This window comes from Passer domesticus, chromosome 3, assembly GCF_036417665.1.
Source record: "Passer domesticus isolate bPasDom1 chromosome 3, bPasDom1.hap1, whole genome shotgun sequence".
Classification (NCBI taxonomy): domain Eukaryota; kingdom Metazoa; phylum Chordata; class Aves; order Passeriformes; family Passeridae; genus Passer; species Passer domesticus.
In genome coordinates, this window is record NC_087476.1 from 64249379 (window position 1) to 64277138 (window position 27760).

Here is a 27760-nt window from a genome sequence, read left to right on the forward strand (position 1 = left end):
CTCTGTATACAGCATGCCTCTCTGCATCACTCTGTACTGGGCTGCTTGTTCCATGGCCAGCATGTAAAGAAGTACAAAATGCTGACTCACATTCCAGTCACTACTGTCAAACTTAGTAGGCAAAACCTCACAGATATGGGAATTTTCAATTTGATTTCAAATACTATATGTGGACATTAGTTGTGTTTGTTTCCAGGAGACAGCAAAGCCAGAGCGCATGCATTGAGGAAAAAAATCCTAAACTTTGCTGAGAGTGGTGAGAGTTCAGGGGAAGTCAGCTGCTGAAAAATTACTTGATAATCTGCCACAGGTATCTAAAAGAATGATGAAACATTTCAATGAGAAATAAGTTAAATTAGAGACTATTGCATACATTTTAGATTTCCACAATCTGCTGGATCTTTAACTTAAAACTTTACATCTTTTAGCAGAAAAATTAATTTCTCTTTCACAAGTTCCACTTAGATTTTGTTGCTAATAAACCCAAGGATGTAAATACTATTAAGTACAAAACAGCCTGCTGCATAATTGTTTCAAAGCAATTACAGATTATATCGAGCCATTCGTTGAGCAGAAACAGTTTTTTCCAAGGCACCAGCTCCCTGTACCTTGAAATTTTATTAGTCTAAGAATTTCATGCACCATATGTTGTAATACGAGACTAGCTGCAATTGAACAAACAACTTTCTGATATATAAGTGAATGATAACCTGATTTTAAATGTGTTTATCTAATGAGATAGTAACTGTAATTTACAGCACATATAAAAACTCCCACTGTTACTCGTGGTGCACCTTTTGGCTAAAAAGGGTGATGCGCTGAGATATGCTAATGAATATCATCTTGGTTTTTACCAAGTCAGTAATAAAATTTGCATTTGATATTGTGCACAGTAAACTGGGTTATTAGCCTTGAAAATGAGTCTCATAAAATTTAAATATAGACTTAAATCATATTAACTGTCCTGTAGATTTTCTGAGAGGCTTTAGAGCATTGTGCTCTCATTCTATAGCGTCAAGCATGCAGATGTCATTTTGCCTTCGGGGGTGCCCCAAAATACTCACTCATTGGAGCCTGCAGGATGAGCTGCAGATCGACCCCTTCTTTCACACTGCAGGAAGCAGAGGTAGTTCTGGGGCTGGGAAAACAGCAGTGGGAAGTGGGGAAGGAAAGGGGAGAAAGTACTGCGGCTGAGGTGTTGCCTGGGGGCTTGGGCAAGACAAAGCAAAGGGTTTAGTCCTGAATGTCCAGCCTCACTGGTCTGATCACCCATAACCACACGTGGGCAGAAATATTTGCATGCTGGGGTCACGTCTGGTGCCAAAGTGCTTCTGTTGGTTCGGAGGAACGCTGTTTCAGCTGCATGGTCACAGAAGAGACCAGAATTTGATCCCTAGTGTTTTGAGTGAGTAGAAGGTATTGGAAACAGAGATGGACCTAAATTGTGGACAGATAAATTTGATTCTCAGTACCTTCAGAGGGCAAATTTTTGGAGAGGAAGATGAGCAAAAGTGAAGTATGATGGCCCGTCTCCAGTTGGAGGGAAGCCCTAGTACCAGTAGTGTGCAGGGACAAATTGTGTTGAGCTTGGTTCTGTCTGGCGCTAGGTATTCTTGTGCACATCAAGGTTAGGTATTAAATACTTTAGAATACGTCTTTGAAAACTTCTGTCTTTTTTAAAAGGAAGGCTGCACATATGCAGATTGCTCACATGGTATGCCAGAACTTTTAATTCAGTTTGTGAGACCAAATCTTCTAGAAAAGGCTGGTGTTTTCAGGGGAAGGAGGACATTCCTTGTTATCCATTACCAGTGCAGTGCTGTCTCTTCTTACTTAAGAGTCTATTTAATCATTATGCTTCTCTTCTTTTACCCACCATAATGTTGTAATGCTTACTAGAAATCAGATTCTTTTCCAACTGGTTGCTGTGATTGCTGTAGGTCAGAGGGTAGGTTTAGTTTAACTATTAGGATGAACTTTACAGTGAACATGGTGAGGCACTGCGAGAGAAGTTGTGGATACACCATCTCTGGAAGTGTTCAAGGCCAGATTGGATGGGACTTTGAGCAACCTGTCTAGTGGAAAGTTGCAGAGGAGTTGGAACTAGATGATCCATGGCAGAGGAGCTGGAACTAGATGATCTTTCACGTCTCTTTCAGCCCAAACCATTCTATAGTTCTGTGACTGTCAGAAAAGCTTTGTCTCAGAAAGAAGCCTCTGTTTTAGTCAGTCAGGTACTGATAGCATTGCCTAATATTATTTTGGTTGTACAACTGGCTATATGTCCAGATGGAAGATGTTGCCAGTGAGGTAACAGTGAAGTGAGGCAGAGTCAACATGTATTCTGTGCCAAAAACTGTAATGAACCTGTTTGCCTATCTGTGCAAGGTTGTCTACTATTACAACACAAGTATAACAGGGACAAAATGACAGTCTTGTAACTAGTTATGAAATCTCAACTCTTCTTATCAATGGAATTGTCTGGACATGGTGCAGAGTATTGCACAAGCAGCTCTAAAGAATGGTGCCTATTGCCTTCCGAGTAGGGCTCACGCTGACACTGAGAAATCAGTCTTAAAATCTGATGTATGATGTTGAATACACCAACCATGCTGATGCTGGCATTTACTACTAAAAACTCCAGGAACTTTTTGTAGTATTATTATCACCAACTTTTAAAATAAAATTATTTTAGTGCAATCAATGTTATAAACAGAGCACAATTATCTTCTGCTACTCACTGAACAAAACCAGTATTGTAAGACCTGGACCCCATGTGCTTCATCAGGCTAGGCTGAATGCCAAGAGACCAGGCCGTGAAACGTAGAAGGGAAAGGAAAAAAATGAAACCAGAATAGATAAGCAAAACATTATCCCAGCCTAGGAAATGAAGGATTTCCTGACAGTGCAGGAAAGTTTCTCATCTAGATGCTGCACCCTGTATGCAGTTTGCACTTCCCTTCCCTCGGTACTCTGTCTCCGTCTGTTCCAGTGTATTACGATTTGGCAGGCGCCCGAGCTGCATTATGTGGTGTTAAAAGAGAGTGACACTTCCTTTGGCTGGGACATCTTTCCCAACTGAGCCTTCCCCACTCAGCTTAAAGAAGAGGAAGTACCAGTCTGGTTCCTCTTGTTTGGCTGCTAATGACCCAGCTCCATGGACCACCTAGCAGGAACTTCCTGGTATGGCTGGCTAAGGAATCAGATGACTGTGTTATTACAAGGTTTATCTAAAGCAACTATAACATTTCTAGATAAGAATTTCCCAGGAGAAAAATTAATATCTCAAATGTTAATCATCAAATTTGGTTTTGTTTCAATTATGGGCCACTAGGAAATTTTTCTTTGAGAAAAGGTGATGGCAAAAAAGACATAACTAAGGGGTTGGATATTGGCTGAATAGTTTTGGCTTTCTTTTGTCACTAAAAGCAGCTGAAAGAAGCTCTTCGTCGTCATTAAGGGTCCCATGGTATAATGACTGTGAGCCCTGCTTGAGGGATTGCCTGACTGGCACAAACACAACAGTATCAGAATAAAGTGAAAACCCTGATTTCATCCCTGGTCTTCCTGAAAGTCTGGGCTCCTCCTTGCACTTTCCTGGCAGAGATGGCTTCTCCTTCTATGCAAGTATCACTCAGGGGAGGGTGGATGGGAGACAGATGGTTTGGTGGCAGGGGTCATGTTTGAGTCTCCACTCGCTGCCATGCTACAGAGGGAAAATCACATCTTTAGATAGCCTTCAATCTAATCTCTATTTCAGGCATTTCATACCAGAAAATATAGATTTTTCATTTACCTATGCCAGGATGGTGGCTTGAAGTAACTTTTGACTGACTACACTGATTTGTGGAAACAGCAACATAAAGAAGTGAACACCCAGAGAAAGAAGACAGCTCGAAGATAGGTCACAAATGGAGGTAGAGTACCTGCATTACAAGTAAATTTCCCTTTAGCTTGCCTGGTTGCCCACCTGTAACATTAAAGCACCATTGGAAATCATGCATGTAGAGGTTTTTTCTTTAGGTTTCCCTTGTGTAGCCTCAAAATATGGAGGATCCTGCTTGTTTTAGCCCTCAGTGCTGGAATGCCTCTGTCTGTACCAGCATATTCTGTCCCTATTGTCACTATGAAGTGTAACAACACCAGTGCTTACAATGGTTTATTAGTTGATTTATAGGGGTAAATCAGAGGTAAATTGAGCCCTTCTTTGGCAAGCCTTGGGTTCACAATGCCAAGATATGCTGAGCATAAAAACTCATGTGGGGAAAAAAAAGGGCCAGAACAATAGTGACACTGTGTGGAGCCAGGTTCTATATGCAATCACACAATCTCAGGAGGGCCATGAAGAAAACACAGCATGCAGTAGGGTGGATGGGTGTGTAAGCACAAGATCACCTATTGTGTTGCCTCAGAACCATGTAAGTATTTCTGGGGAAAAAACCCCCAGATCTCAGAAGTAAAATGCTATTGTAGAATTTAAGGACAGCTTTTACTAAGCCCAAACTCAGATTTTCAAATTTGCCCTTACATTCAAGAAAACAGAAGATCATGAAAAGAAAAGAACTGAAGGGAATGGAAAACTGTGTGATGGTTTTGTTTGGACCACTACTTTTTGTAAAAATAGCTATTTTTCCATTTCTAGAAATCATACCTGTTTTCAGTATTTTTTAATGTACTGCATAATTAACAACTGTTTTTAAGGGCATGTAAAAATTACTTATATATGTGTATGTATACAGATATGTAGGCACACGTGTGTAAAGTAAAACTATTTCTCAAGTTTATGCACATATCTAGAAAGAGCCAGACTTTACGCTGGAAAGCCTATGATGAAAAAGGCAGAACTTGAATGGGAAACTATGTTCCCTCGTTTTATCAAAGTGATATCACTGCGATATCAACAGCTACAAAGTTTAGGTGGCAAATCTGAGTGCTAGTATCACAGAAAGGCTGGCAGTGCTGTCACTAGTTTTTAATCTGTAACTTCATGTCAGAAGCTTAAGAGCTCCAAGTCAAAGATTGTGCTATGTCGGAAAAAGATTTCTCAGAAAATTTCAGCCTGCTAGCAATAGTAGAAAACTGAAGTTGTATCCATGTTAAAGGATTTGTGTCTCTGGCTTTAAAGTTCTGATAACCTTCATGGCTATGTCCAGATTGTAGAGCAAATAGGGTCTGTGGCTGGAGACTTGTTTGAAATAACTGCGTGCTCTTGCCTTGATCTACCCAGCTTGCATCCCTTGGAATCTGGAACACAGAAGGTGCCATTAGAGTGAGCATCAATTCTTCAAAATCTTGTGTGTCTGGAAGGTGGTAGATGCATGTGCCTGCATACAGGAGTTCAGAAACACTCTTCTGTCCCAAATAGTATATGCTGCCTTTTTGCAAGTAATTTTATGCCCTTTTCTTGGTGAAGAGAATAACAGTGACATAGGGAGAAGTTAGAAGACTTAGAAGATAAATTCCTCAGACTCAGGGGATATGGTGGGTTCTGCTCTGCTGGAGGAGGGGGAAATGGGAGCTCACCTCCTCAGCAGCATGGCTCCAAGTGTCCACATACACACCAAAGCAAGCTGGACATATATTTCTCACAAGAAAAGTCTGTATGACACTAACAGTATCTTTTTTTTTTTTAATATAGTAAACCTTCTGCTTCAGCCAAATGGAAACTAGCAGTCTGTATGCAATCTGAAGAGGCAGTCTTTGTTCACCAGATAAACAGGTTATACAGTTTTAACAACTGTAAATGTTTGGCTGATATTTTAATTCAGCCAATCCACATTAAAAAAAAAAACCTAAACACCAAAATATTTTGAAGTACTCTTCTCCACAAAACTACCCATAGAGATAATGGAATACAGCATCCTGAAAGACAGCCTATTTTATGGCACAGTGCATCCTCTCTCAAACTAATCAGCACATCTTCTCTCAAGCAGGGTAACTTGACTACAGAGTATGTAACAGAAAGCATAAAGTATAAAATGCAGACATATATTCATGGGGGTTTTATGTTTTAGGGTTTTTTTTAATTTTGTGGGGTTTTTTGTAGAACAGTTTTCTACATAATTTTTAAAAGTATTAACTTCTAAAAAAATTTCTAGAATAGGTTACGTTTTGTGTATGAATAAGTACAGTCTACATGCTGGTTTTTATCCACTTTATCTGAAAAGTACTATGCCTGTGAAACTCCCTGTTTCAGTAAGAGAGGCTTCTGGTCCTCTTATCGCTATGAGAAACCAGGAAATGAGTAACTGGGCTCAAACCCCAAAAGAAAATTAAAATAATAACCCAAGATTTTAACAAACTATATGTTTATGTGGGCTTAGCTCACAATGTGTGTGAAGTAAAATGGACCATCTTTTACCTTGCTGTTATTTAGACAGCTCTAATGATGCTGGGTCAGTCTGGCCTGAGACCTGGGATGAGCTCCTTGGTAGCCCTCCAGTCCCAATGCCAAGAGTCCTTTCACTTTGGCTGAGTGCTTGCCCAAATCTTCCTGCAGAAGACCCCCTGCAGAGGCTGGCTAGAGATGCCCGCCCCCACCTCAGTCCCAAGGCTGAGCTGGAGCAACAGCCTCTGCCAAACAGATGCTTGCAGGCACTGCTGGAGAAACTCAGTACAGAAATGGGAAATTCCTACAGCTGTGTAGTTTTGCAGAGGAAATAAATTTGCTTTTAGCCTGGTGGGAGCCTGATGGCAGGTACTGCTGTACCTCTGCACCTTCCCATCTTTGCATCTAAGATGGACTACGCAATGAATATTCTGGCTTGTTCCTTCATTCATGATAGATACAGACACTTCCTTTCCCGACCATGATGCATGCACAGTAATCCCTGTGTCGCTGGCTTACACCATTAGGCAATACCTTATGTGTGGAGTATTTTCTTTAAAATGGTTGCAGATAGAGGGTGTAAAGGGGTAGCGACTCATGCACAGCTTGCCTTTTAGCCCATGGAACATTCCTTTGCAAGCTCAATGATCACATATGGCATTTCTAATTTCTGGTACAGTGGTATAAAAATACAAAGACCAGTTTCCTCTGAAGCCATTGAGATTCCAGGTACTATTTCATGAGGTGTGCCTTTTGCATAAACTCTGTCAGAGTTTTACAGGGGATTTTTTCAGGCTGTAGGAAAACATGAACAAGGGTCATGGACCCTGATCAAGAGCAAGACTGGTAGTTCAAAATAAATCCCTTTACTCACATAATTTTCTGTATGGAAAAGGTGGGGGAAAGCAGGAAGGAAAGAAAATCTTGTCCCATTGGCTGATCAGAATAGTTTTCCATATGTTAAAATAAAATATTCATCAAATATAGCTTTTCTGGCATTGCCTCGATCACCAAAGTGAATTTTATTTACATCTTTCGGAGTCCCACTGCAGCCCAGCACGGCTGTGTCTGCCTCAGCTGCAGGCACATTTCCTCTTCCTGGCTCCGATCCGCATCGCTTCCCTCATTTGAAATGTTAACAGAAGGGACAAAAGAGATGGACTTTCAACTGGTCCTCAGCACCGATGTGAACAGCACTACCGACAGTGCTCGCCAGGTTTTGCTGGCCATAGGTGCCTCATCCAACAGTGCAAAGAGAGCAAAATATTCTGCTGGTCGGGGAGAGTGCAAGGCACCCATCCTGCCAGGGAAGCAGAGTTGTGCCCACCACTCTCCCACACTAAAACGTGACACCCAGAGTGTCTTGGAGGGTTTAAAAAGCCCCTCCGGGCTGGGGAGGGCCGCGGGGGGTTAATGCAGAGCTGGGTTGCCACAACACTGGAGGCATTCAGAGAAGAGGGCTGCGGTTGCTGCATAGGCACATTTGGCCCAGGTTGCCAAAGAGGCTGTGTGTGTTACTGCAGAGGAGTACACTGCCTGCCACTGTTGGGCTATTAGTATGGAAATGAGGCATGTGTGTGACAGGTGGCCTTACAACCAACACAATTAACTTTCTCCATTAGCTGACGCACTGACAAAACAGATGCAGCATCAATAAGCACCAAAAAACCCACAAACACTGAATAGGAATGACACGTTGCACACCCCTATTATTTATAAGGAGGAACAGCATAATTTCTTTGGGATGCAGTGGCAAGTAGGAAGTGATTGGGTTTTTTTCTCTCCCGATTATGATGCTTGTTTGCTTTCCTAAAATTGTCATTTTAATCTTGAACTTTATAGAGGCATTGCTCAAACTTTAAAGCTCTCTCAGCGATGCACAGCAGTCTCAGGAAGGTTCATCACAGCTGTGGTGTAGGAAGAACACAGATCCTTTGATAGGAAATAATTCCAAGTCGCAGAAGTCATCTGACCAGGTTCTGAGCTATAGAGAATTACTTCTCAGCCATCCAGTACAGCACATTTTAGTTGCGTCTGACAACACTGGTAAGGACTGTTAAGGTGGAGCAGCTGGTCATATCCCTAACATGAGTTAAAGGGCTTGTGGCTCAGCTGAAAACATGGGGTTGGGAAAGAACACTTGGCATATTAGACCGCAGCAGAGGACCATGTCATGTTGGCTTCAAAGAAAATCAGCTTAAATGCTGGTTGTTCATAAGAAGTAAATGAAAACAGCGGCTAGTTTTGTTTTGTTGGCTTGGGGTGGTTTTTTTTCAGTCAGGCATCTCCTCCTGAAAATGAGTATAAACCATACTGGGGATTTAAATAAAAGCACAACTTGAACTGTCTGAAATGCAGAACCGTAATGCAATAATGAAAATTTGCATAACGGCCTCCTTATGTCAGCTGGTACCACGTAAAATATTTAGAGATGCAGTGAGTGATCCTTGGCACATCCAAATTCTCATTGGCCTTTGGCTCCACTGGTCTACACCAGAGTTTTCCCAGGTTAAAGTCACTAAAGATCACATCCTGTATTATCCCAGTATGAAAATATCCTAGAACACAGCATCAGCTGTCAGGTTGCCCTGGCAGCATCCTAATTCATGACATATGAATGGCCTCCTATTAGGAGGATGTTTGAGGAGATAAAGCACTCAGTCTGTAAACCAGTCCAGTATTCCCCGATTAAAAGCCACTGACCATCTTTCACTGGCCTACAAAGTGATGGGTGGGAGTCAGCACCACATCACAGAAAAAGAGCTGCTGTCCTGACTGTGGAGATCAGTGCTGGACTGTCTGCAAATGGCAAGATGAGCTACATCAAGCTGCTCGCAACATCCATGGTGATGAACTGCTTTCTGTCCATCCGTCTGCCTTGTACTGTTTTCAAGTGCACAGAGAATTCTGACTGCATTTTACAGCTGCAGATTTGGAGCCAGGTTCTTCTTACTGGTGCTGAGCAACAGAACAAGAGGCAATGGGCAGAAACTGATACACAGGAAGTTCCACCTTAACATGAGGAAGAACTTCTTTACTGTGTGGGTAACTAGGCACTGGGACAGGTTGTCCAGAGAGATTGTTGTGGTTTCTTCACTGGAGGTATTTAAGAGCTATCTGGACAAAATTCTCATCCTGCTTGAGCAGGAAGGTTGGGCCAGATGATCCACTCTAGTCTCTTTCAATCTTACTCTGCAACAGGAGAATTTCTTGGGATAGATCTAGTAGCAGCAAGGCCTGCACCAGGCTGGCCATGGTGCATAAAATCTTACGTAGTAAGATCTCTCTCCCCATAATAATTACATGAGCTATTAATTTTATTATTTGTGTGGCGCCTTGGGATACATGTCATGAAAGACCCTGCTATTAAAGCATACTTTAATTGATTGAATTATGGGACATCCAAAGCACAAAACCTCTGCTAATCTAATTAGATGCCCTTGGTTATGCATTTTCTTCTCCCTTCACTGTAAAGCCAGTTTCCAACTCTGGTGTGCAGGTGTCTTCACTGGCAAGCTTTACTCTAAGGACTTTGCTCCATAATCCAAGCCACATAAAGCTGGGAGGACTTTCCCATCCTACTCATATACCTGACCACCTAATGGCTTTCAACATTTGGTGTTGATGAGGTGGCTGGAATGAAACTGTCTCCAGGGAGGGGATGTGGAATGGTGTGAAGGTGGGTTGCTCTGAATGGGAAATTCCCATTTCACTGCCTGTGACTAACGAATGCAGCGAAGGTGATCGACAGACAGACAGCCTCTTGACAGGTCAGGGGGCCTCTTCCATTTTGGTTGTGATTTGGATGGAGAGACTGAGTTATGAATAACAACACAACTGAAATTTCCTGGTTGCCCCTGTTGCTGCTTGGTGAGGACCCTCTGAATGGTTCATGGAGCATAGTTTCATTTCCTTGCCAGTTTTACAGCTAAGATTTATTTGTGCATGATTTATTTGAGGCTGTGAGCAAGATTTTAGAAGGAAAGGAGGATTTTTAGAAAGTATGAGAAAACAAAGATGGGTATTTTTTTCTGATGTTAGTTATATCCATTTGGCAATGCAAATAAATTGCCACTTGTTCACATGCACATGTGGAAACATGCATTTCAGTAGATGTTCTTAGAAAAGCAAAGAAGAGGAATGACCAGACTGTTCAGCATCCACTCAAAAATAATGGTTGCCATATTTGTTCACCATAAATTTTTCTCAGTAGTTTTTACTTGCCTTACTTCATCCTAAAGATGGTCTCTTCTTTGATTTCAAAAATGTCAGGGACATTTATTGAACAATTATCAAGTCAAGTCAGAAGGAAGTTTGTGGATGTAGGTGGATTTGTATGTGAATGTAGCAGTTTGCTTCCATACTTACTTGTATATTTAAAACTGTTCTTTCCCATTTTAAAGTATTAAATCTGATTTTTTTTTGGCATCAAAACTAGAGTGCACCAAGGTATTCTGGCTATTCGCACAATTACATAATAAGTGACACAAGTTCTTAGTGTGAACTTAGTCATTCTTATTAAAACTGCCTCTGTGTTTTTGACCAGGAAAGCAGCTGGTTATTCAAAATGAGACTATTTTCTCACAGATATTTTAAAATGTGAAAATTTTTTTAAAAGCTTCTGTGTTTCTTAGAGCCCTTATTTAACCTAGTGGACTGCCTGCCTGGATATAGTGCTGAGTTTTTACCTGGATAGCATCTAAATCATAATAAAAGACATTTTCAGGACATCTCTTCAGATGTGGCTTGCTAGCATGACAAGATGAGGCAGAGGAACCTTGAGAAACTCTCTACATCCTAATTTGTTTGCTTTTGTTACTAACTGACTCCAAGAAGACAGTTATTATGAGGAGGCTGGAAGATCTCTTTTCCTCCTTCAACATTTCCTTCGTACTGTCTGTGTGATTTTTTTCCCTTCAATACTAAGAAGCAACAGAATCCTAGACTTCAAGAAGCAAATGCTTATCAGGTCCCTCTGAAAAATATCATATCTCTTGAAAATGTCATCAGAGAGGTGCTGCCCTAAAGGTGCCCTTCAGTAGGTTGACAAGGGAGTGGCAGACTGACATAGGCCAGTGGACCTTCTGGAGAAGCAGCTGGTACCAGACAGGATGCCTAAAGCCTCTTAAATGGATTAGATGCTTATGTGTAGGCAATAGCATTGCATCTTTTAGTCACAGCAAGAGTCATGAGACTGTGAGAACTAGGGCTACAAATCCTGAGCTTAACCTGTTAATACTAAATGCAGACTCAGTCTTTGACAATAGACAGTAAAACAATGGGGTTGAATCACAGCCATAGTGAAGACAATCTTTAAGATAAAAGCTCTAATCATTTTTTTTTCCAATTTAAGGAGAGATGGATTGGAACAAATAATAGACTAATATTATTTCTTAATACTTGCCACAGGAAAATATCTTCAAGAGAAACTTCTTCAATTGTATTTAGCTACGGAACACCTTGCTACAGGATGGTGTGAGTACCAGGTTTTTACTTGAGCTCAGAAGTCAGCTGGAAAAATTCGTGGAAGAAGAAACGATCAAAGACTATAATACCATTATACTAGGAAACACAAGCAAGTCACTTTTGTTCAAAATCTCTTACAGCAGCACAGTACTGTGCACCAAAGGAAGTATTGCATTTCTGCTCTTTTATCCTTTTCTATGCATTACCTCTTGGTGACTCTTGAAGCTGGATTCTGACACAGATAGATTTGGGGTCTCACCCAGGATGCTCATAATTATGATTTTGGGCTGCCTTTCTCAATGCTTGGATCATATTGGATCATATTGTGTATGCAGTGTTTGAGGGTTATTTCTAAATTCAGCATTCCTTTGAGCACAGAAGTGAAAAAGGGTATCTGTGATGCAATTCATTTACAAATGTTCAGCACTTATATCTCTAAAAGACCTCTGTTGAGGACATCATTATGAATGGAGGTTGTCTTGAAGCTGCATTTATTTCAATCTCAATTAATTTAAGCTACATTAAGTTATAATAATTGATCATTTTCAACTGCAGAATGAGAAAGTAATTGGCTGATGCAGTCACTGCACTTCAATTGTGATTCCTTCTTTGGAAATTATTGCAGGGAGAAAAAAGCCAGCATACCTGTTTCTTTTCCATTATAAGCTTATATAAACTTACATATATACATATATATATATATATATGTGTGTGTGTGTGTGTGTGTGTGTGTGTGTGTGTGTGTGTGTATACACACATATATGTAATGAGATAATTATATATTAAAATATTACAATAATATATATTTAAAATATTACATATATACATATGTGTATATGCATATATGGCCATTTTATATATTTAATGTTTTAATCATTATATATATAATATTAAATTATAAGTTTATACAATTATAAGTTTACAAGGCTATTAAAAGAGTCCTACTGAAATCCTTTCAGGTACAGAGCACAGAATTTAGACAGAAGAGGAGGCAAGATCCATCTGATGGTAGGAAGGGATGTTGGTGGAATTGCTTCCTTCTTGACAGATCTTTTGTAGAAAAGTTCAAAAGCTGAAAAATTGCTGAGCCTGAGCTGGTAAACTGACTGCAAGCCTAATGCAAAGCCTGTTGGGGCCAGCTGAAGGGTGAGGTGGCACAGCTTTGTGAGGAGTACTTGCCAGTCTGGGACAAAAACTGCTCCAAGCCATTTTCTATCATGAACATGAGGGAAGGGTTTTGTTCACTCTGCAGCCTCCACTTCCTCCTGTCTCAGTATTTACATCTGCTCTGAGACTGTGGGACAGTGTCTTGGATTTACAGTGTCTATGGCTGAGCTATAAAACACATATCTGTGCACTCAGGGTATCCAAGGCTTTCTTTCCTGCCATGTGAAATAAAAGGCCTGCCTAAAGGCAGAAAGCCAGGGGAAGCAAATGGAACTAATGGGAAAGGTGCATCAGTGTGACCTAACTCCACTGGTTTAACAAGGCTAAAAATGCATGACTCAATTACACAAGAGTTAGCTAACGAGGAATGGGGAAGATGTTACAGTTTAAAACAAATGGCTACTAAATGAATTGGGTGCTGCCTTTCAAATCTTTGCAATTCAACAAAAACCTGGCAAGACATTTTCTTCACAGGATATGAATCATCCGAAATAAAAAAAGCAACACTAGGGCCACCTACATTCAGAGTTTGTACAGTATGACCTTAAGGCCCAACATCTACCAGAAGTTGAGTAGCAAAAGGCCAAGCTCCAAAGAATAAAAGGGCTTACATCAGTATTAAATAATTCTTTCTTAGAGATGCAAATTTCTAATTAGTTACTGTGGAAACTGTAGAGGCCTGGAAGTAAGCCCTGCACAATGAGAATGAGAGTTTACTTTTTTGATTTACTGCAGGGCTGCAGTAGTTGAGGGAGGGCTGAGAGGGGGAAATAAATTCATTGCTTTTAACATGACAACAGAATAAAGTGCAACAGAAGAAGTGACTTTGTTTTGTGCACTGCTGCTGCTGCTGCGACAGATCCCTGAGGAGCTTTATGCGACATAGGCTCACTTAAAACATCTCTCAAGGCATTGTAAAATGCTTTGTTTACAAATAAGTGACTTTCTCAACACCCTCGCTTGTTACATCTCTGAAAAAGCTTTGGGAGGGTGTTTTTCAAAGCCAGCAGGAGATGGGGGTGCCTTCTGTTGGTTAGGTGACCAAACTGAGGTACCCAAATTTCAAAGTCTCCCACTACTGAAAATCAGAGTGCTCTAACCCGACCTATGCTGAGCACCAGAAACTTCTTTTTGGAAATACCTTTAGGATTCTGAATGCAGAGTAGAAATAATTTGCTATGTAGTTCTTTGCCTTCTTGACTTTTAAATTTACTTGTAATTGTTTGGGACACACAATATTTCTTTTCGGCTCCACCTGTCTGAGCTTTTCATTGGCATCAGGTGATTTGTCTTCTGCCCAGGGAAATGTCACGATGAAGGTGACTAAAGCACCAGTCTGCTTCATAGATGGACCACAGCCAAAACAAAGGATTGGTGCATTGCTGCTTGTTAGTAACTGCAGAAGGTTAGCTTGGTGTGATTCAGCAAAGGCAGGAATACTACCTCAGCCAGGATAGGGAAAGCATCATTCCTCTTTACAGGTCACAGAATTAGTTTAATTTGAGCCATGCTTGTTTCACCTCTACTTGTTTTAGCTCTATTTCCATATTAATAAGCCCTAGATATTTCTGAAGCAAGGAACAACTGATGCTAAAATAATAGGAAGCTGCCATTTTTTTTTTTCCTGAAAATGCAGCTAAAAACTTACAGATAGCACAGAAAAGGAAAATTGAAAAGCTAATAATTGCAACACACTTACCATGGGAAACTAAGAAAAACTGGAAATACTTTAAACTGGTATATGAGCATGATTCTAGGTCAGTATCAGTGCAGAATTTCAGGGTATGCAGCTTCAGCTGTTGCTGCTTAACACTCTAAGTCCATGTCAGAGGCTGGAGTTTATTATGTTCAGTCAACCTTAGCTTTCTTAACCTTTCTAGGTAATGCAGAAGCTGAGGTTACCCAGGTGTGCCTTTAGTATTTAGACTAGGGATTGAGGTGGGCATTATCTTTTCTTGTCCCATTATCACCTCACACCCATATTTGATCCCGAATCAGTTTTTAGCAGTGACCTTCCCTGAACTGTGTTATTAGCCATTCATAGCAGGTCACAGAGGCCACTCTTCTGCACATCTGAGTTACCTGTAACTCCAGTGAAAGTCTCTGAACAATTCTTTTTAATGCTTCCTGCAGGTCGCTCCTCCCATCAGTTTGGTTATTGCCCCTCCATCCTTTGGCCAGCCGTCTGTAATGATTTGTTTTCATCTGATTCTCACTGCTCCTCAGAGCTCCACCCAGAATTATCTGTCAATCCCTTTGGATTGCTGCCAGGGAAGAAGCATTTTTATAGCACTTGTTTTCTTTGCTGCTTCTGTACAAAGTGCCTTTTTTAGTATTTTGCTACTTTCTTTTGCAGGGGGTTGAAATTTCTCTTTAGCAAAGTACTGAACCAGTCACACAACTTCTTCTGAAGTTAGCTAAACAAGAAAGGATTGTCATTTGAGTTCCTCCAAAAGTGAAAATCCGTCTTTGAGAAATTTCCAGTTGTTACAAAAGTTGAGAAATCTGCTAAGAAACAGATTTGGTTTTCCTGCACACTTGAAACTCCTCCAGAGCTTTGAGGAGCTGGCACCATCTGAAGTGTGCTGACAATTCCTGCAGCAATATTCCCAGAGAATAATTTCATCAAACCTCCTCACAGATAATAATCCATAAAGTTCTTATCTTCATATAGACACCTGTGATGACTTTCTCCAGGCTGCTGCCCTTTACATAAGCATGTGGGTCAGTAGTTATAGCAATCAGTAGTAATTAAGCATCATAACAGTAGTGCTTTTCCTTTTTCTCCTGAACTAAAAATAAAAGAGGATTAATAACTGAACAGTTGGTGCAAAAATAGCCTCAAGGACACCTCAGAAATCATGTTATTCACCAATTTTTATCTTTGATATAAGGATTAATATATACAGTTTGAAATACATTAGCATTTTAAATACTACAGAAAGTATGAAAATCTCACCATTAGTTCTATACCAGAAATAATTTGTAAGGAATTTGTTTGAAGTAGTCCATAATTATATTTTTCATCCTATTCTGCTGATTCTGCTTCATTGGTATTTTTCCTAAGATTGTTCAGAGTTCAGCATTCAAACTGAAAAAAATTGCTGATGGTGTGAAAGTCTCTGACTAGCTGATGTCCTGCTTCATCCAAAGCCAGAGCTCCCAAACTGCTTGGATCCCCAGAAGCTCATTTGGATGACTGGCTGGGAGCCAGAAAGCCGTGCTATCATTAACTTTTATCTTCTTCTGCCTTCTTTCACTGTCCAGAATGTCAAGATTCATGGTACCAGGGTGTCCATCAGATGCATTTCCTAGGAGTGAGATTTGATTCCCCTTTGTTTCCTATTGGAGCAAAACCTAGATATGAAACTCCCCATGAAATGAGGTTACTTTTCTCTGACAAGTTCTGCTCCAAAAAACCCGACAATATCATTTTCTAAGGCTTATGGGAACTTTGGGAAATAAATCTTTTAATTCTTCCTAGACTGATGTGAGAAATAGTTTATTGAATCATTTCTACTGAGAAATTAAAGGGAAGGAGAAGAAAGGAGCAAGGAAGTAGTATAACTAAAACTCCAGGGTCATGGCCTCACAAATTAAAATTTAGTCTGCTTTCTAAAATTGGGCTGGAAATGTTTTATTTGAAACAGTCTTAAAACATTACTGTTCCTGCATACTTGGGGACGTGGGGGTGGAGTCTATGCAAGAAGAGAGGATCATTCCTCTCACAATGCTAATGGCTTTACTAGGACTGTAGAGAGTGATTACAAATAAAACAACATTTCAATCCATTTTCCTAAGGAGCCTTCACTTAAAGAACAGAAAAAAATTAAACCAAGACAGTAAAACCCCGAGAAAACAAAGCAGGGGAACTGCCAGCCTGTGAAGTCCTAATGCTCATTATATCTGGTGCATGTTTAGCTTGTTGGGAGGGTTTGGGAAGGAAAGTAATTTAAGCAAACCAACCTGGGCCATCTTTTCATTCTTTGTTATGCACTGCTGTTGTTACCTTTAGAAATCTACCAGCAGGGCTGGTTGTGTCCTGTTTTAGTGCCCTTCGTAAAGCATTCCCTTTTCAGCAGCTCCGATGGCCCCATTGGAGTGGCCATGACAATGGATGTTCATTTTACCGCTATAAAAGGGTTTAATGATTAAAAGGCCGCACCATTGCACTCAGCCACAAAACTCATTCTTCCACTTCTGTGGAGCCCTTTGATTCAAAATGTTCTTTTGACAGGATCAAGAGTGGTTTTCATTCTGTCGGGCAGCAGAAACATCTGCATTTTTTATCCTCTGCCTCCTCCTCAGTGCACATAGTTAATGTGTAATTAATGAAACATCCCTTCTCGGAGTGGCACACAATCAGGGTAGGTCTCCCACCAACCTCGCTCCAGCTCCAGTAAAGCAGGTTTGCTTTTATATCCTTGTACTCTCATTCAACAGTAGTAATAAACCCAGTTCCAGGCTTATCTAGCCAGCTTACATCTTAATCTTTCTTTTTCCTCCCCCCCCCCAAACCCCCCCCCACCGTCTCCTCAGGGAAAAGGGATGAAAAAAAAAAAAGAACTTCTCTTTCTTTTGGGTTATCCGAGCACATTGGGAGGGGGGAACCAACCACACCGCAACATTCAAAGCAAAATAGAGAGAACAAGGGGTATAGGGAAAAGGTCCCCTCCTCCCTCCTTTCTCTGGAAGAAAAAATAAAGACCTTGGTAAGTAGTCAAGCAAGCTGAAAAGGCAGCTACACAGGAAGGATTTCTAAGCCCTCTAGGGTAGGGCCTTCAAGCGTAGGGAAGTTCTGGCTCTCATCAGTGCAACACATCTGAAATCGAACACATAAGGTGTCAGAAAACTGCTACATCCTCCTACACAGGAGTAACCTCTTCATTTGCACTTCTATTTGCAGAATTTGGAGGGCCAGGAGCGTGCTTGAGAAATATAATGTTAATACCCAAGTAATGCCCAAGTAATGTCAAGTCTAAGGCTACATATTGCGCAGGACTGATGAATGTTTCACAATTATATTTACTTATATAAGCTTTATATTTATTTGTTTAATCTGTGTTAAGTGTACCATGAACAACTACGTAGAATAATGGATAAATGTACCTCTAACATTTGTTAAAGTCTAATAACACCTCAGCAACACTGGATGGGTTCTAAGTGATCAAAGTGGACTCAGATGGATCATGGTCCACCAGCAGCTTTCAGGTTAGTTCTCAGAGCTGCATTTATGCAGCAGATCTAGGGAGTATTGCATGGTGAGCAGGCTGTCATAAAGACTTTCCTGTAGAAAAATACAACAAGGCAAGGACAAGTGAAAAACCAAAAGGAGAAAAATGTGGGCCCACGTTAATCCTACCTGCAATAATTTAAAGTAGAATATTTGTGGCGTTCAGGAGATGTAAACCACATGGGGAAGCAAACCCATCACTTTTAAGCTTTCTTGACTGTAGAGCTGTGACCCTTAATGTCCTGTGTCTGGCCTCCTGTGGTTCTTAAAGAGGAAGTGGCCCCAAAAATGTCATTTTGAGCTAAAGCTCAGCTTCAAATATAGCAGGCAGAAAGAAGTATCAAAGAAAATTTGCTTACTAAGAAATTCACTTCTGAATGAGGTTGTATCATGCCAATCTGCTTAAAAACTCAGGCCAAAATCAGAAAGTAGATTTGCCTGGAAGAAAACATTCAGAGGAAAATCACAGTATTGCCTCATCTCTTGATGCTCTTGCAAAGCTGGGCTTCCTCCTGTCCAAGGATTTTGTCCACCCGGAGGATGGAAGGCACAGATGCAAGCCATTCTTTCTTTTGAAAGGAAACATACCTGTGCTTCACAGTTTTTTGGACGATGTCATAGTTGTCCAACTCCGCTCTCAACTGGAAATTGTCTCCCGTATTCATGTATCTAGAAAAGAGCAAAGTTCAGAGACAAAAATGAGAGCACACTGAAGATGCTTTGCCCCCCTTCTGAATTAGTCTGATTGGAAGTTTTCTCCTTCCTGCATGTAAGGATGAAAGCAGATTTCTCCCCAGAAACCTGCGTGTGATTCCTTTTATTGTCCTGGTTTCAAAGAGCTGAAACTGAGTGTATAAAGCACACCCACTTTTGTACACTGCACTTAATCTGAAAATTTACTAGTGTTCCAATAAAATAAGATTAACATAGGAAAGTGTTTCAAATATATAATGTTGTAAATATTGTCTCTTTTCTTTGGAACCATAGCAAGAAGGAAGACCTGCCTATGAATTTGAGGACCTGATAAAAATTTGGTACAAAAATATCCATCCTCGGTGATATATAACAGATGTGGATCTTGTGCCAGTCTAGTTTGGAGCATCCACCAAGAGATCAGCAAACTTACTCTGTTCCACCCCTTTGCTCATATACAGCAAAAATCTGTTTTCAGTCTGACACTTACTTTAATACAGACTCTGTCACAGTTAGATGGTGTTTGTCCTACAAATAGGAAGAATCAAGATTTAAAGCAGGGCAAGCGTAACAAGCATCTTGCAACACAACACTTTGGGCCAAATTCCACATGCACAGCTCCCACTGAGATCCAAATATGGGCAACATTTGCTTCCAGATTGAGCACAGAATGTGTCTCTATTGTTATTGAAATTAAAAAGGGCATGAGCCCATTTTCCATTGGTCAGGTTTGCCAGCTCAACCTATGTCCAGTGATCAGAAATAATTTCCCTAAACCAGTTATTTTCTGTTTCCACAATGGTACCTGCTGAAACATAAGTCATTGGAGACAGCAGATGAACAAAAATAGACACATTTTCTGTGGGTAAACTTTGCTCAGGAATGTTGCCTGCAGCCATGCTTAAATAAATGGCTTCTTCTTGTAAGAGAAGTGTCTCCTTCTCATCACATGCTGCAGGAAGGCTGGTGTACGGGAGGGCCTGGAACAATTGCAACAGTCACTGAGCTGCACCACGATACATTTGAATTCTGGCCAGAATCTGGGAAGTTCATGTTAGCTTGCCAGACCATTCAGAGAAAATAGGCTTCAAAGAGAACTTTTTACCCTTGATTCCAAAGTGTAAGTGAGTATGGAAAGAGTATAATGTTTGCTGTTGGGATTAGCCCCCTACCGCGTCAGCCACATATGAGTGCACTGAAAATTGGCGGCGTGTAGGGGGAAGCCTCTCAGCTCGCTGCATCTGAGCTAAACCCAGGGTAGATTTCCAAGCACCAAAGCAGAAGGTGTGTGAGCCTCATTATCATCTCCTAGCACAGAAAAGAAACAAAGCAGAAATCACACTGAAAGGAATGGAAACCAAAGGCCATGTAGGATGGGAAAACATTCCCTATTTTAAGTAGTATAAGAAAACCTTTGGTAGTATTGAGGGACTGCTTAAAAGGACTTGTTGCACAGCAACATGCAAAGCAATGAGTTAGAATTTGTGTTGCAAAGAAAATGGTAATTCTAATAAAAATTATTTTAGAGGATTTTTAATGTTTCATGAAGACATAGCAGGATAGATATTCTCCTTTATTAGATGGCCAGCACTCTCCTCAGTTTAGAAACAACTGTTGTCATGCTGCACCAGTTTTTGCTCATGCAGACTACTCAAGTGTAACACAAATCAAAGAGTCACTCTACCCAGAATGATCTCAAGGTTTTTCCTTAATTTCTCTTTTCTCTCTTATGTCCCTTCCTTGACACAGGAGTTCCTACAGGAGCATTTTGTAGCTCCAAATCTTAAGAAGCAACTTTGACTTCTCAGGGTGTCTGCCACAGAGAAAGCTCTATCTGCACAAGGAATAAGATGCTCACCCTTAGCATCGTTACATGAATAGCATGGTGATTTCCCTCACCATGCTATTCATAGCCCCACAGTGAGAGGTATAAATTCTTCAGACCGGGCCTGGGGAAGAGTTATGCACCACAGATCAAGCTGAGCAACAGCCAGCATGCTGAACAAACATGTGCCTGAGGTGGCTGTGCCTCCATTCTGAGAGAGGCTGAACCAGGGACCTCGCACCCTCCTCCATGCTCACAGGGGACCGCACAGACACATATTCCAGATGCCAAGTTTCACACCCAGGGCCATGAAATGGAAACCAATTTCCCTGAAGAAGTGAGGATGGCCAAGAGAAACACTACCTAAACCCATTAACAGAAATGACAGGGAGCTGAACACTGGGCAGCAAATGGGAGCAGCAGAAAAGGAGAGGGAAGTGCCAGTGCTGTCCTGCCTCCCTTTGCCTGGGAGTTCTGGGAAAGGAAGGATCCAACGCAGTGCACTAAGATAGGAGGACATAAGCTAGTTGTAAGAAAATAAATTGTTCTGAGGATTGATTTTATATATGGATGGATTCAGTACCACAGACTGAACTTCTTATTTTTTATTCTAAGCTCCCAATTGACATGAGTAACAACCTCCAAAAGAAACTTTGTCAAAAGGGTAGAAACTGTTGGGCCAGGTCAGTTGAACACAAATGAAAGCATCTTAAAGTTGCCACCTTCCCTATGAGTATTCAAAAAATTGTTTTCTAAACACTCTGTTTAAATATGGATCTAAGTAATGCTTGGTTTGCAGACTAAGTAACATCGATCTCCTCACACCTCATGCTAAGTGCCTGGGTGATACCACTTTGGATAAAAGCAGATGTTGAAAAATTCATTTATATATTGAGAGTTAAGGAACAGAATTTTATCTGGGTAGGACAAAAGGAGAAGGAAACTATGTCTTGAATCAGCAAACAGAGACTGTGATACATATTGTGGTAGTGCTGTTTAAACCACCTCTCATTGTCCTCCTCGCTTCCTTTATACCTCTACTTCCATTCCCATATGTCTCCTCCTGTGTTAGCACAAAGAGTTTTACAGCATTGTGGTAAATGAAGACATTAACTAATCTGATTGGAAAATAATCCAGAAAAAATATAACAGTGTTTTATTCTCACCCAGATTAGTTCCTTGATGTGGTTTGTTGTAGGGGTCATGAGAACAGCTGCAACAGCATAGAGGAGGATGTGATGCAGGAAAAAGAAGCAAATAAAGCAGCACTGATGCCAAAAAATGTCTCACATAGCCACAGCCTGAAGAACTACATTGCATAAAAACAGATTTCATGAAAAAGTAAAATTGCATATCAGGAATGTGCACCTGTCCTTCTCCACTTACTTGAATGGAGATATATCTGCCATGTACTTGTAAGATAAATTTGAAATAATAAAAATATTTCTAAATAAAGAGGTAGTCATGTTATACAGCACTACTCCAGGCTCCATTGCTTGCCTGAACCTCTCATGAATTCATGGTCATTGTTGGTATTTCTGAGCCTTTATCTGATACCTCCTGCTTTACTGTTCTGGCTCCAGAACTGTGAGCTCTAAAGTGTTCCCAGTGTGTTGTCAAATGATCTTTATTTCCATATGACATGGCTTCCTTAATGTAAAACACATTGATTGCTTAATACAGCATAGTTGCTTGCTGAATGCAGACAAACTCTTGCCACTGTGACAAACTCCTGCTGCTTCTGCTAATGTAGGTGGAGCAACCTGGTTGTCTGTGGGTTTGAGTTTTTTTGTGATTACAGACCTTACAGACCCTTCAGGAGTGTCTACTGTGCAAGGGCAGAAGGAATAGCTATAACTCCAAGGTTATCAACAATTTTAAAAGAGAAACCAGGGAAAGGAGGAAATAAATAGAGAATAAACTCTCATTACAAACAGTCTTAGAAACAATAATCTTTAGATACAAGCTTTCCTAGCAGGAGTGAGAAGAATAGCTTGCTTCAAACACAGCACTATCCTATCCCACTTGTGCCCAGAGTAAGCATGCCCTTGAAATGGATGCAGCTGGAAGGTTCATTTTGCTATCTGGGTTCAAAGGCCTGATTTAGTAGTGCTTCTGGTTTTAAAATCTAAATGCCTGTATGCTCATTTACAATGTTGATTGCCTTTTCTTGATGGTTTGGCTTTAGAAACATGCTGTGGAATTTAAATTTGTCCCCCTCCCATGATAATGTTGTCATTATTTGTGTGTAAACACATTATATGGGATAGCAGAAATGTAAATGAGATTTCGATGTTGAGTTGATTTATAAACAGCCAGTCTCCTAATTTATTGAAGTTGTCTTTGTGTCGTTTGCACATGATTAGCAGCATATAACATACATAGGGTGCCCTTCTGTAACATGTTCAGAAAGAAGAAATGCAAACTGTGTACCATTATAACACCAAATGAAGATCTTATTGAGCTTCAAGATGCTTTGAAACATGTAGCTACTAACTTAACTCTGCCTGTGAACTTGTCCTCATTAACTCCATAATTAGCAAGATCATGTTTGATCTTGGAGTTCATTAGACATTGCAGCTGGAAGATTGTTTCAGTTTTAACACATCAGAATAGAAAATTAAAGTGACAATAAAGAATCAATATAACTTCCCTGTTTCTTAGATTTTTTTCAAGGTTGCAATGTGCCTAATTAAACCCGGTTTGAAACAGTGAAAAATTAAAAAGTAATGTGGTCATATTTATTTTGACTTAACAGGCTATTTAAAAGGCTGTCTGAAATGTGCCCTGGGAAATAATTTCTACCCACGTGATGAGTAAATAGTTGGGATGATTTCAGATTCAATTGCTGACTTAATAGAAGACTTGAGTAGATTATATGCTCATGTCCCTTCCATTGTCTCTGCCACATGCAAGTCCCCTTCCCTTTTTCTTTGTGACTGGACCCAACCTTACAGTACATGTCAGCTGATGCTCCAGTAAAAAGAGACAATTTTTTCAGGTCAAGTTACCTGTATGTCTCTGACCTTTCCCACAACATAGGCCAAATTAACCAATAAGTTCACTTTTCAGAGCAGCAGCCTGATTCTCCAGGGCATCAGGATATCCTTGTGCAAGACTGTAAAACTGGCCTAATGTTGAGAGTGTCTGCAGCAGAGCCAAGTCTGAATTTACACCATTAAGGGGCTCTTTCCCCCTCGGCTGTCCCCACAGGAGACAGACTGGGATCCTCCAACACACGAGTGGTTCTCCAGTTGTTATCACAGCCTAGAAAGCAGTGTAAACTAGAGGAATGAAAGAGTGGTCTGTGCTCAGAAACCCCATGTTCAGGTAGATCTGATTCTGTCTTCTGTGTGGTAAGTAACCAAATTGTGAGACATTTCTGTTTTTCTCTTTTCCAATGTCAGAGGTAGACTCTTAGACTAAACTCCAGAAGAACGTGCAGGAAACCTCATGTTCATGAAAATTTCTATTTAATGAAATGCAGTAACATCTAAATAAGATTAACAAGATTCAACATCCTCCTTCTACTTATGTATTTTTACTTCAATTCTTCATCATTCTCATTTAATAAGCACAGTTAACTGAAGACACAAATCATGTCACTGAGGGAGAAATGGATAATGAAGGACCACTGAAGCACTAATCCAACTAATCTTGCCTTTGGCTCTTGAATTTCTGTAGATCCCAACAGTAAATACTAAGTTCCAAATTCACCCAATTGATTTCAGTAGCCTATAGGGTGCCACATCTTTTCATTTTGTTTGCAATCATTTGAAACTAAATTCTTTTAAAAGACATTAATGCTTCATTGCTTTAAATTGAAACAGACTCTAATCATTGGCATTTGGGGCAGATTAGAGAAATAGGGTCAGATCCCTTGTTGGTGTGAGTCCATCAAAGAGAATGACAATGAGAATCCTAGCTTATGTATCCTGGATATAATGCCCTTGATATATGGCAGAATTAGGGAGAAAAAAGCTGCCTGTGTCCAAAAATTGATGTGCCAAGGTGACAATAGACAAGCAGATAGCAACATCTAGACTTGATATTCTTCACTGTGGCACACTGTGAAGAATATGTGTCCTATACTACAGATTTTGGTTGCAGATGAGGACTAGTCCACTGGCATCAGCCCACTCCCTTGCACAGCTACACGACAGGCTGAGGCTGATCTGGCCACACCAGCCCTGTCCTACCTTATGGGCCACCCCCGGCATGACCCATGCCAACCAGCATTTGGAGCACTTGTAGAAGGACCTTGTCTTTCAAGATATTTTGTCCTGACATCCGTTGTGTCCCATGTGCCATATTTCCACTGCCCTGTACAGCACCAGGTCACCTTGGCATGACATAGATTCTGACCTTGCCTGCAGCTTTACCAGCTATCACCTCATAACAAAGGGGTCTTTAGTGGGAGCTGCACTGCTCCTCAGGGCACACCTCAGCTACAGGGGCAGAGTGAGTAGATGAGGACTGGGAGGACAGACAGCATCATAAAGACTTTGTGTGGATGGAATCGTCCAGAATTGCCTGTGCTCACGTGTCAAGGACACCTGTTTCTTACAGGCCCCACCGCCACCCCTGCGCAGGCTGAGGCTGTGGAGAGCATGGGGTCCTGTGCAAAACGGAACAGAGGGCTCTCAGGGGGAGGCAATGTCATCCACAGCAGCTGGGGGTCATCATGTCACCACACGTGCTGGAGTACAAGTAAGGCCAAAGGCTCTATCAGTCGTGCCATCTGGCTATTGCATGGCTGTGGCTTCCAGCCAGCAGGAAGAGTCCTTGCAAACAGCTTCCTCTGGAGGGCATCTCAGCAATATGGACATGGGACACTTGCTGCCTCTGGGATAAGGGCCTGGAGACAGTCTGGGATCCATCACATGGTAGAAAAATGGCACCCTTGCTTTGCTGGTGAAATGCTTGGTGTCCTGAGGGAGACACCACCACAGGCACCCTTGGGCCACAGGGCTCTTTCACACAAATGAAGCTAGCTTCCCTACAGACAAATTGTTTTCCTTCTCTTCCCTGTCCGGGAAGTCTGAAGCAGGAAACAACCGTGCCAGAGTGCCCTGGCTCTGTGGATTGTCTCTGCCCAGAAGGGCTCTACTCTCTCTCCTGCCAAACCTGCAGGCAGGACAGCACTGCTGGAGTCTGAGGTTACTGCAACAGCAGCAGTGTCCCTTGAATGCCAGGACTAGTTCTCCATGTGAGCAGCGTTCCTGTGGCCAGCAGTGGGGTCGTGCCCACAGAGATAGGCTTAGATAAGTTTTGTGCTCCCCCCATTTTATCCTATGTGTTCTCTGATGCACATGGCAAAACTCTTCCTTGGGCTGTTTCTTGCACTGTGGGTTTTGCCTTAACATGTTTCCAAGAGGCAATCTTATTGCTTGATCTAGCCTCATTTTCTGTCCCTGTGACATTCAGAAGGTTCATGTGAAAAAAAAAAAAAAAAAAAAAAAAAAAGGGACTTGCAGTCCCCAGGCTGATTTTGGGATGGTTTATACTATCTCTAAACAGCAGGTTAATTTCAGTTGACACTTATTTATGAAAGCACAAAGTCTGGTGAGGTAATAAAAAAGTCAACTCCAAGAGAATATATAGCCTTAGATTTTCTTACCTAACATGGTTTTATTTAGAGATTTATTGAGCAAAATAAAGATTTGCCTGGCAAATAATGTTATCAATTGCTCCATATTTTAAAATATTTTGAAAGCGCATACAAAAACCAGATTAATTTCCTTGTACACGATCTACTGTGGGGTATAAACACGTTTTATTCAGTGACTAGCCAAGAAAATGTAAATTAGCTGTCTGACATTTGGGAAATTCGTGTGGCTGAATTATATGACTGGTATATTTGGAAAACCCATAGGGTTTGTTAGTATCCAGGTGGATGTTAATTTTAAATAGAAGCCTGGTCAGATGCTGAGGTTTCAGTGTTGAATCAAAGACACAGAAGCTTCTGCTGTCTCTATCCTTTCACTGATGTAAAGTTGGAGGGTTTGTTGCCTGAAATCAGTTTCCAGAGGGGCAGAATGAAGAGCACATCCGGACCCAAGCAAGCTGACTCCCCTCTGCTGCCCCGGTACTGTTCCCACTTCTCACCTCCGCGCAGGTTGAGAGGGTCCCCCTGCCCCAAGCCAGACCCGGGGCCGGGGGCTGGGTGCATGATCCCAGCTCCTCTCGCCATCCTTGTGGCCGGGGAAGGATGGAGTGATAGCGCACCGTTCCCTCCACAAATCTGCCATTCAGCGGGGCGAGGTCGGGAAATAATGAAGTCAGCACATTAGTGCCTTGCCTGCTGAGCTCACTCTGCTGAAAGCTGCCGGTGGGTGAATTTCCCAGCGTTTGGAAACTTTGTCTCAGTTCTGCGGGTTTGCTCAAGTGTGCGATGGCTGTTTGCAAAGGGAGCTTTCCCGCTGGGTGGGTTTGCTTTCCTCCCCAAGGCTCAGGGAAGGTGAGAGCTCTCCTTCATGGCTCCCCTGCCCCCACTGCTGCCCCTCGCTCACCCCACAAACACAAAGCTCTTCCAGCGGGTTCCCTCCGCTGGGGAGCTTTTCCCTCTCCCAACTCCCACACTGGGACATTTTTCCACATTTCCAGGATTACGGCCACTTTCACTTAGATCTATGTGTGTTGCCTCCACATACAAAGAAGCACTCGGGGACGGGATTAGTAGGATTAGAAGAGATTCACATATGTCCAGTTCAAGCAATTGGTATTCAAAGCTTTACACTTCCAAATGCCACCAAGAGAGAGAAAAGGAGCTGGGAGCTTGCTTTGCATTTCAGCACCTTCCTGCGGGGGACAGGGACCTTTGTCTGGGACGGGGGGGACGCACAAATCCCACCCCCACCCCTCTTAATCCAACACCCCTTAGCCACCAACTCCTTCTCTTCAGTGCCACCGGTGGGGCTCTGCTATAACCCCAATAAGGAGCTACAACTACGGCGGCTTTTTCCATTCTGTACTTTAGAGCAGCCCTTCTGCAAACTTTTGGCAAATTCTGCTGGTTTCTGGTAGGCAAACCACAGTCCTGCCCTGT

General features: G+C 41.5%; 1 long non-coding RNA gene across 2 annotated transcripts in view; it reads right to left on the reverse strand.

Annotated features, from left to right (window-relative positions):
* Positions 1-25282, reverse strand: part of LOC135298123 (uncharacterized) — a 28607-nt gene extending 3325 nt beyond the window's left edge. Inside the window, exons 1-3 of one of the 2 annotated variants that reach the window (XR_010360107.1) lie at positions 25078-25282; positions 18783-18863; positions 18035-18248 (exon numbers count right to left, since the gene is read on the reverse strand). This is a non-coding gene — a long non-coding RNA (uncharacterized LOC135298123). Of the gene's footprint in view, positions 1-18034; positions 18249-18782; positions 18864-24911 lie in introns of those variants that run through there. The other variant, XR_010360108.1, reaches the window with a different exon arrangement.
* Positions 25283-27760: the final 2478 nt, after the last annotated feature.